This window comes from Pongo pygmaeus, chromosome X (genome assembly GCF_028885625.2).
Source record: "Pongo pygmaeus isolate AG05252 chromosome X, NHGRI_mPonPyg2-v2.0_pri, whole genome shotgun sequence".
Taxonomy (NCBI): Eukaryota; Metazoa; Chordata; class Mammalia; order Primates; family Hominidae; genus Pongo; species Pongo pygmaeus.
The window spans coordinates 11,263,219-11,274,551 of NC_072396.2; the positions used below are offsets into that span (position 1 = coordinate 11,263,219).

Sequence of the window (11,333 nt, forward strand, 5' to 3'; positions counted from 1 at the left end):
CATTGAGAAGATGTAGATTGCTACAGAAGAAAGAAGTCTTTAGAGCAAGGGTGTCAAACACAAAAACCTACAAGGGACAAACAGGTAGCACCAATAAGCAGAGGACATGGTGTAAGACATTAGAAGGTATATCATGCTTCATTGAAACACAAATTTTAAATCATTGAGTGGGCAAAATTACATAAGGGCCACCAGTGTGCATCTGCTTCTACTTCTTCCACCCCTGAATTGTTTCCTTGACGATGTGCCTAACTTATCTCCACCCATTTCAGATCCAGCCAATATTTACTGATTGGCCTCATGCCCGGCATTGTGCCAGGTGCGTTCACAGACATGAACATTTTCAATACTCATAACCGTCCAATGAAGTGTGTATTTATGTCTCCATCGATAGATGAGGAAATTGAATATCTGAGAAGTTTAAAATGTCTTGGCCAAACCCACCATTCATTGCTCTGGAAGAAACTTGGGAAACACTACCATTCTTTTGTTTCTTAACATTGAGCCAAGGATATCAGTTCGAGTAAACTTGTTATCTGTTCTCTGGTAGTTTATATGCTGTTTTGTTCCCCCAAGGCAATACATGATGAGTGTGTCAGTACAGATATAAATAACTGCACAATTAGATACTCAGGGGGAGAAATAATTTTGGTTAAAATAATCAAGGCCTCTGTTGCAGAACAATAGCTATAAATAATTCAGCCTTTTCTGGCTCAGGCTCTTTGACCAAAATTCCAATTCTGTCACGTGTTAAAACTCAATCTGTCAGTTTGAGGAGGTTCTGCTTAATTTCATTTTTGTCTCAAGTTTAGACAAGTGAAGAGCAACTCACAAGAGAGTGTGAGTATACTCAACTCACACACAGTTAGAACCATTCTTTATGCAGCTTCAGCTATTATGTACCAAACATTTCTGAAAATGCTATATTCCCCAAAGCACAGCAATCCATTTTTATTTTCTTTTAAAATAAAAATAACATTAAATGAACCATTGACTTTAATATTTATAGTAACTCAATGTCTTTGAAAGGTTCATTCACAGAAGATTCCCTTATATGTGATTGCAAGCAATTAATTTAAATGGAAATGTACTTTTACATTTAACTAGAAGTCATAGTCCTGACTATCACCTCACCAGCTAACCTTTCTTCAAATATAAATATATTTTAAATTTGTTTTACTAATGCCCTAGGTACTTGGAAAATCCTACTGGTGCAAACTCATTATTAATTCATAGTCCCCAATTGTAAGCCTTACACGTATGACCTTAGAAGTAATGGCAGCTGCTCTTGCCTACTTTATAAGAATTGTTACCAAAACGTGTACGCTAATAATTTCCAGTGATTACAAGCCATTATAAAAGCTCTCAAGTTACCTAGTACTCTGGAAATAGCTCTTCTCCATGTGGCACCCCAGGAATACTTGACAACCCCAAAGAGAGTGGTTTTGAAAATTACATTAACAAAATATAAACTGGCATCATCCAACTCTCAGTTATTTATAGATGCTCTGCAGGGAGAATCAAGTGGTCTTTCCTCTATAAGCACACCAAGTTTATTGGCATCTACCTGGCATTATCTGACATGGAAATCATCTGGTCAGTGAAAGCATGAATATCTTGACATATCAGTTACTTGTTCGTTGCCCACCAGTGTTTTGTGGCCACCAATTGGGAAGCTCTGATTTAGAGAACGATTAGCAAAAGAGTGAGTGATCAAGTAAGTTTGCAGCAAATCACGTTTCATTCACATCCTGCACCATTCAGGTAATGAGATTTCTCTTTGCAGAAATGCTATCCATTGCAATGAAGACTTGGTTTAAATTCATCTGTCTCTTATATACCCGTTTTTCCTCCAGAGTACTTAGCATAGGACTTCAAAAGGCACTCAATAAATATTTGCTGAATGAATGTAACAGGAATTAATAACGCGAAAAATGTTTTTGAAAGATAATTGATGTCAAATGGTAGGCAGAGGAAGCCAGAGAAAGTTCACCAGTGATAGAAATGCTGTGTACAAATTTGGTACAGTGCCCAAGAAAAGGATTTGAATTTAACAAATAACCTTTAAAGCCAGGTTCTTTTATGTCCACCGCCCCTGGACTAAGCGGTATTAGCGGTGGGAAAATCCCAGCCAAACAAACCCTGATAGCAGTTTGAGAAAGGGAAGTATAAGCAATAACCAAATGTTAGAAAGGATTCCATGAAGCACTTTGCCATCAGTTGTTCAGGAAACTTCTAAGAATAGAATAGCACACACACACATACATACACACATACACACACACACATACACACACTATAGAACACATCATTAAATTCTTTATAAAATAAAGAGGACAAACCGGATAACATGCAGAGGGCCTTAACACTCTCATGATTGCATGAAAGGTGATAAACATTACAATATTTTTCTTTTCATTGAGCCCCCAGGCCCAAGTTAATACAGTGTTGGGGTATTTTGACTGGTTTGATCAATATTCTGGGCCTAGATTGTCAAAGGCAGTTTCTTAACTTTAATACATCATGACAGAGAAATTGATGCAATCTGCACCATATATGGAGGTAAACTGAGGAAGCTATGTGATCCAGAAATAACCTTCCAGGGATCAGCTCAGGCCAGCCACAGCCTGATGGCCCACGTGCCAAGAGGTGTCAATAACTGGGTATGTCTGCAACCCACTCATCATTTACCAGTGATCTGTGGTCCATCCATTGAGAAGCTTTGTTTTAAAGAATGTTTCTCAGAATGATCAGCCTAGAAACGAGCCATCAAGTAAGTTTGCAGCAAACCATACTTCATATGGTGCACACTATACTTCTCTCAGGGAGTCAAAACACGTATTAGTAAATGAACATATTAAGGCTCTGAGAAGACCTATTTCCCATTGTTTGTTTGCTTTTATCCAGTATTTTCCAACCTCTTTTAAACAGGGCACCTACTAACATCTTGCGGATCTATGGAGGCTGCCAATTGGTTAAACCATCCATGCAAGCACACAGTACTGTGACTCGAAAAGGGTCAATGCAACGATATAGGTCCTAACTGTCTTTAATTGGAGGATTAGTTCAGACACTGGAAAAACTTTCATCTTTAAGAAGGAATCCTCCCGGAACTTTGTTAACACTAAAGTGTTAAATACCATAAACAATATTATTACCCCCAAACAGGCTGCTGAGGAGCCGGGGATGAGTAGATTCTAGCCGTGAGACTCCCAGTCATCTGCAGTAATTCATATGCCACTGGCAAGGATAATTCTAAACATGAGATCCAAAAACCCTATGCATACACCGCCCCCTTGCCCTCCTTACCCCAGGAGACTTATCTGTCTTTCTGGTTATATATTCCCTTGGCTGTTAGTGTAATTAGTGTATAATAACTATGTACATATCAACTCACAGGAAAAACGGCAGACGTGCTGGCTGATTTGGCTTGGGGCCATCTCATCGGCAGGGTGAGACAACCTGGTATTAAACCATCTGTTATTAACTGTATATTCTAAAATGGTGTTTTGTGTCTCCTGGGTTGCTGACTTTCATTGACAGCAACAGAATGTCAAGACTCATATTTTTCTGAGCAGCACTGAAGAGATAAACTTTAAAACATTTGCATTGTCTCTTCTGTTCTGCGGCTTGTGCTATTAAGAATTTTATTTACTAAAATGTCTAGTGTATTATACATGGTGCTTTTCTATGTTTCATTCTCACAGAGGTGAACAAGTTTCATTTAAACTGTGTCCTTGCAAAAGTTATGCTTTCTAGAGTCAAAGATCCTAGAGAAAATTGGCCACAGCTTTTGTCCTTATGACTAGGCAGTTGCCAATGCCTGTTTGAAATCAATAGTCTCACTAGGGAATGGACTATAACTTGCATTTTTTAAAAACATGGTCATTTTCTCAAATCTCCTTGTTTGCACTGATTACTTTTCTTTAAATTAACTTAAGCAATTAATTTCATAATATCAGAAATCTGAAACTGAGTCTTTGTGCCACTTGTTGCAGTCAGTAGCACAAACCTGCTCCCCAAACTCAGGATTAAGCCTGTATATGACAGAAAACAACAGTATTCCTTTGAAAGATGAGCAGCCAAATCATTCAACACAATTATCCAAGTTAATTCAACTCAAAAAACCACATCACCATGAAAAAATAAAAATAAATTTTTTTACCTGATTCCAAATCACTTTTGACAGCTATAAAAAATTGACTTTCTTTGCAAAAGTTTTACCTATGCCGCAGAACTCAGTTGAAACAATTTTTTTCCTTTCCCAGTTGTCTCTTATAGTTGGCTGTTCCCAAGTATAACTAAAATTTCCCTGCAAGTCTGTTAAACACTTTCACATTTCCATGTTTAATTATATGCAGATTGAGATTTTTGTACACATATAGAATATAGCCAGATTTTAACTCAATTGACCACAATACCTTTGACATAAAGCCTTTATCCACCGTTCTCGCCATATACATAAATAGACATACGATCCTTGTCAAAACGCAAGAGCGAGTTTCTTTACATTGTCTAGAACAAAGAGGCCAGCTCGGCTTCTATTTTTCCTCAGTGTCTCAGAAGGTGTCCTTTATTACATATGCAGGATGCAAGGATTTTGCTGCTGCGTGAATGAAAAATGATACCTTCAGACTGCCTTTTTAGTGACAAATTATGCTTTTCCAGAACATCACACTGCCTGTGGTTTTAAGAACCCCATTTAGATTTACTATCACTTCCTTGGGGACTCAGCCTTCCTCACAAAGCACCCCACGGCTAATTTCCACTGTTTTAGAGTGTAACAAAGATGAGAAAGTTTGCTCATCACGATAGTATAGAAATGCTTGCCTAGGAAAAACACTCTCTGGAATGTCTAAAGTGCTAAAAATCATTGCCTCTGTGGATTTTTGGTGTGTAAAACAGGCAGAAAAAGTTGTCTGGAGGTATTCGCGAAGCATTGTATTTGTTCAGGAAGGAGCTGTGGGGTTAGAGGCTGAGCAACGCCTCTTACTTTGCTTCCTGGGTGAGAGCAGACAGGCGTGCCACTTAGCAGAAGCAAGCAGAGAGAGAGTGGTAAGACTCACCAGCTTCCCCATTTTTCCCAGGACGGGGGTTTTTGTTCCTCAATTCTGATCTGGAAGAGACAAACCTGTAGGTCCTTCAAGCAGGCTGGTCTGGGGCAAGTGCCGGCTCTTTGCCTCGGATCAGCTGAATGGCTGGGGCTTTCAGGAAGCTTGCTCTGTCCAGCTCGGAATCACTCCCCCTCTCCAGGGTGTGTGCTTACACGCCTCTCAGTCAGCGCAAAAGTCCGCCAAACTCAGGTCAGCCTAACAGGTTTCCTTATATAGGTAAACATGAATTGCATTCCTGGTGAAAGAAGTTAACTAGGAATCCTGGTAACCTGGTTAACTCTATACACACCAGAATGGCTCAGAGTCGATCAGCCTGCGTAGGGGTTTGGTTGCAGTACAAAGGGATTTGTGCAATTTAATTAAAATCATCTTTATCCTGGCAGTCTGTAAAATTGGCCCTTGTAGTGTAACTGTGAGTCAACAGCTAGTATTTTATATCATGGGCTGTGACCAGCCTCATATTATCTGAAGGCACTGTAGGGGAAAAAAGTGTAACATTTTATAAGTTGTCTTTCATGTTTTTAAAATCAGGGTAATTGAACGTGAGATTATTTTCAAAGAAGTGAATAGAACATGTGACAGAAAGAGAATGTGAATAAACCTCCATCAAATAAGGCTCAAATGCCTTATTTGAGCATAGTAACAAATAGTGATTCAACTTTCCCAGGCCTTTGGTAGATAATGCAATACAATCATTTTGCGTTTTCTCCCTTTACAATGCAGTAATTGCTACTGTATTTTTTGATGGGCAAAATGACAGATAATGACATCTATTCCAGTAACAACCCTCCTGAGCCCACATGCTGATGTGTTATTTGATGGTTTCAGGAAAGAAATCTAAGACTTGTGAATTTGCATACTTGTATGTAAACATTTTTAAACAACTTCCTTGATTTAAGAAGATAAGAAAATATATCTTTAAAAGAACTCTATAGCTCTTCCCCTTACATTTTATCTACTACTTAGTAAAGTAATAATTTTTAAAAATTCTAGCCAATTCCACTGAAGACAATATGGAGACTTGAGACTTTCTTATGTACTAGAGATGAAGATTGTCTGCTAAAAAGGACCTATCTCAAAACGAAACACTTGTTTTCATTTCATCTATGGGTTGACTGCTCCTTGAGTAGTGACAACCTTATTAAAAATAGCTCAAGGCTGTTTTAGGTCTCTGCTTAGGACAGGCGAGAGAATGAATCTTCTGATGCTACCTAAGCGAGCACCAACACAAACCAATGTCAAAAAGTTTCTGCCAACATGAGTAAGGAACAAAAATTGCACTGCCAGGAAGGGTAATTATTTTTGAATAGCAATTTCCAATGGGCAAAACTTTTGCATACAATTTCTCTTCTTATCTCTGCAGGAACACTGTGAAGTGTGTAGTATTTCCTCTTCACAATAATAAGGTTAGCTTACAGAGATAAAGTGATTGGTCCAAAGTCTCATGATCAGTTTTTGGCAAATCCACAACCCCAGATAAAGAATTTAACTCCAATAGCATTTCCCAAAATAGAATCAACTTTAAGAGACAGAAGAACATTAAAATGGCAATTTTCCATGTTCAAATATAATTTTTAATAATCATATGTCCAGAGAATTTAAATGCAATATACAAACTTATTAAAATACTTTTTATAAAGTCATAACTTACTGCTAACATGACTCCCTTTAAATGTCTCCAGAAAGATCATAAAATGAGATAGAGAGTGTATTTTTATTGAATATAAATTTGGGTTATAAAATATTATGAAAATATAACTTGGCAAATATTGCACACATTTTTCTGTTCACAGTACTCACATCTCTATTGTATCAAGTTAAGATTCATCCTGATTCCTCCACTGGAAGGAATATCAGTGTTTTCTACTTACTGGGTTTTCATTAATCTTAAATGAAACTCTGTACCATGCTAGGTAAATGGCTTTCACTAATATAGTCCATTTATGATCTGCACTCTTTGTGTCCTCATAATTCCCACTGAAGCAAGTTCTGTTTATGTAGAAACTTTAGACTTTATTAACATGTTGCTGCAAGACAAAGAATGCATTTTTTTCCCAGGGCAGGCTAAACCTCTAAATGCCTTAAGCTGGCCTCCAAATTTGTTCTTACAATTCTTTTTTTTTTTCTTTTTCTTTTTTTTTTTGAGATGGAGTCTTGCTCTGTCGTTCAGGATGGAGTGCAGTGGCACGATTTCGGCTCACCGCCACCTCTGCCTCCTGGGGTCAAGCAATTCTCCTGCCTCAGCCTCCTGAGTAGCTGGGATTACAGGCACCTGCCACAACGCCCAGCTACTTTTTGTATTTTTAGTAGAGATGGAGTTTCACCATGTTGGCCAGGCTGGTCTCAAACTCCTGACCTCAGGTGTTCCTCCCGCCTCGGCCTACCAAAGTGCTGGGATTATAGGCATGAGCCACTGTTCCTGGCCTGTTCTTACAATGCTAAGCAAACAATCATTTAGGCTTTAAACACAAAATATCATAGGCTATAATTGTTGAATTGGAAGGTCAAAATGAAATTTGGATCTCAAAGTAGCATATTTCAAAGAGGAAATACAACCCTCTGCTAAATCCATCTTAGAGGCCTCAAGAAATGGTTTGGGAAAGTCTGGATCACTGAAGCAGCATGAATTCAACCTAACCATAGAGGACCCCAGTGAAAGAGTACTTACAGCTAAATAATTACACCATGCCAAAAAATAGCACTTATGGGAAACTAAATAAAATACAAGACCTATTTGAAGGGGAGAAAATATCATTGTGGTTTAAAGAAAACATCAGGGGATAGAGTTTAGAAATTCCTAATGATATATAACTAATGAGTAGTTGAGCTACAATTTAAAACACACTCCATCAGACTCCAGAAAGCTCACTATTTCTATGCACCCCGAGTGTACCACAGTAGCCAAAAAAGAGCAGATGCCTTAGAGTCCAAAGATATTTCAATTCCAGTTGCATCTCTTGGATGTGTGACCTTGGACACAATGTTTCTGAGCTTCACCTGCCAGTGGAAGTGAAAATGGCTCAACATATTAGATTACTGAAAGTACCTAAGGAGATTTCATTTCAATCATTCTTCATATATCTGTTGACGTTTCTTATGGTCCAGGCATTCTGCTACATCCTAGGAGTAAAGCCATAAAGAAGCTTGGCATGTTCCCCACCCTCATGGAGCTTACAGTCTTACAGAAAAGACTGTGTATATCTATATTATGGGATGTGAAAATCTAATGTTTTCCTAAATTTCTCACAACACAAGAATGTCTAATTGAAGTTCTATATAAATATAGCAATGTTAATAAATGAATGATGTCCAAGCAACACCTTTCACTGTAGTTAGTGCAAGTTACTGTTACTAACCTGAGGTGGACCTTACCATGATTAGACTGGGTAGACCTGGGCTGAGCCAAATCAGATAAATACCGGGGAAAAGTAAAACTTGATGCATCAGCCATATCATGACAATGTCCTTTTATCTAACAACCGAGGAGGACAATTACATGCAACTTGAAAACATCTTGAAGATGCTCAGGAAGCTGGATGGACAATGGAGTGATTTTTATTATTCATTCTGCACATAAAGAAGTGATGGAAAAGCACAAGAAAAATTTCCTAAATATTGTACTCAGTTATCAGATACCCAATCTATTATTAATTCACTTCTGTGCAAGAAACATTTAATTGGTACATACTATGAATGAGGTTCTGTGAAGGATAGACATAGAAAAAGATACAGGGAGATAAAGAATGATCCCTGGCTTTAATAAAGCTTTCTAGAAAAAATGTTCCAATGTTCAGCAGCTGTGTCAGTCAGAATAAATAAAGATATGCTCTGGTAACAAGCAAGCTCCAAATCTCAGTGGCTTAAAACAACAAAAGTGAATCTGTCGCTCATGCCGCATGTTTACATAGGCCAACAGGGAGGGCGCACCTAACCATAGCCACTCAGGAACCCAGGCTGCTGAAGGTTCTTTTTAACATGTACTTTCACTGTTGCTGACACAGGAAACAGGGATTTGGTGAATTGTGCTGGATTTTCAAAACTTTACCCCATAAGGGACCGTTAAACATCCACTAGCCTCTTGTTGGCCAAAGCAATTCCTTTGGCTCTGCTTAACTTCAAAGAAAGAGAGGAGAATCAAGATACATGACAAATGATTACATAACAGCTATGACAAATCAGCCAGCTGAACAAGAGTAACATTTTGGCTCAGTTAATTTTATTTCACCAATTTATTCAGTAGCACCTGTGTGGAAAGCACTATAAAAGGGCCTTACAGCCAATTTGAGTACCTTACTCTTCTGGGACACTTATAATGTCAAGAGAGAGCAAGGTTCTGCAAAGTCTAGCCCAAAGTGGGCTGTCCAGGACATCCTTTCTAAATATTACTATCTCCCTCAAGATTCCACCGGAACCACTGATAATCTTTGAGTCCACCTTTAGGTCTCTGCTCTTAGGGAAATTGGATCTAATCAGTCATTTCTGAACTTAAAATGCCAGTCATTATGCCATAAGGGGTATTGAGTCTGCCTGCTTAATTGACCCTTTCTATTAGTGACTTGGGTGATGAAATAAAAGACAAGTTGATTTAATTTGCAGATGGTGCCAAATTAGATAACTAACATCTCAGAGGATTCTATTATAATTCAAAATGACCTTGAAGAGTAGGATTGAAGTGACATTAAGAAAGGAGCTTATGTTCAACAGAGATAAATAGAGGGTTGGAATTAAAGGTATAGAAAATATATGTTAGAAGAAAATAACTATATTGAGGTAACATTAGCCTGCAAGTTGAATATAGGCTGGCAGTTTAGCACTTTTACTTATAAAGGCTCTTGGGATATATTTAAAAATATGGTGGTCTTAATCTTGGATGCACTGGAAAATAGGCGTTTCTCAGAATACTGCTTCATTGGGGATCCACATTTTAAGAAATAAGAAATCAGAGCACATTCAGAAGTGAGAAAAAGAATTTTCCTAAAGACTAAGTGCTCTAGATCAGGGGTCAGCAAACTTTTTCTGCAAAGGGCCAGAGAGTAAATATTTTCAACTTTGCCAGCAATTATGTCTTTGTTGCAACTACTCAACTCTGCTGTTGTGATCCAAAGCACCCATAAACAATGCATACATGAATGGGCATGGCTGTATTCCAATAAAACTTTATCAAACTGGACAGCTGACCTGGGCCATACTTTGCAGACTCCTGCTCTCTACATTATACAAAGTGTCTCAGAATGGTAAGGGACTCAAACTGACTGAAACTGCCTAGAAGGCAGGAAAGGCCTTATTTTGGCCATTTTCCTATTGCTCAGATTCCTTTAATATTGTTTCCACACAGGTGCTAGTGAATAAAGTAGTGAATTAAATTACATTAAATTAACAAAAAATGTTAATACACCAGTCTCCTTATTAAATATTCCAAAAGAATTGGAATATGTACTTCTTGAAAATGTCATGGAAATAAATCCAAAATATAATTTACCATCTCAATTTTTCAAATATTTCTCAACTATATTGTCCTTTTGGGAAAGATATTAATGATGAAATTAATATAATAGAACCTAGAGAATAATTACAATCATGAAATTAAAGGGAAGAAAAGTCACAATACTAGCCAAGGTCAATAAAGCAAATGTTGCCTTCATTAAACATAGGTAAAAAAGAAAACGAGGAAAGGTTAGGTCAATTCTGTAATGTCACCAAGCTAGTGGTGATGGAGAAGAAATTAGGACCCAGGTTCCTGGTGTTCACAGTCCTAGATTATGATAAACCCAAAGTACATAGGAGCTGGGACAAAGAAGCACACAGGAATGCAATGCCTGGAGGTATTCATTAGAAAAGTGAGGATGAATGGAGTAACAAACACAATCTCATAGCCCATACATGGAAGTCCTATGGTGTGTCGTTTGGATTGCCTCAAGGACAGCCCAGCACTCTATACACCATTTCTCCTTCCCTTCCCCAGGTGTTCCCATAGCCTTACATTCTCCAATCCAATCTGGTTTGCAGCCAATCCCATAGCATCTCCCTCCTTAGATAAAGGTCAGAAAGCTGAAGCATAGTTATGGGTGAGTTGGTCCAAATGCTCCTGAATCTTGATTCCGACCACTTCTTACCACCACCTCCACCCCATCCTAGTCCAAGATAGCATCGGCTCCTGCCTAGACAAGTTCTTAACTTCAACCGTGTTGGAATGGATCATTCTCTGTTGTGGGGGGTTGC

General features: G+C 38.2%; 1 protein-coding gene across 3 annotated transcripts in view; it reads right to left on the minus strand.

The window, feature by feature from the left end:
• MID1 (midline 1) overlaps positions 1 to 5,471 on the minus strand; it is a 384,641-nt gene extending 379,170 nt beyond the window's left edge. Inside the window, exon 1 of one of the 3 annotated variants that reach the window (XM_063660355.1) lies at positions 5,067 to 5,471. The gene's annotated coding sequence lies outside the window, so the exon portion shown is untranslated. Of the gene's footprint in view, positions 1 to 4,421; positions 4,442 to 5,066 lie in introns of those variants that run through there. The other 2 variants (XM_063660359.1, XM_063660357.1) reach the window with 2 other exon arrangements.
• Between the last annotated feature and the right edge of the window lie 5,862 nt (positions 5,472 to 11,333).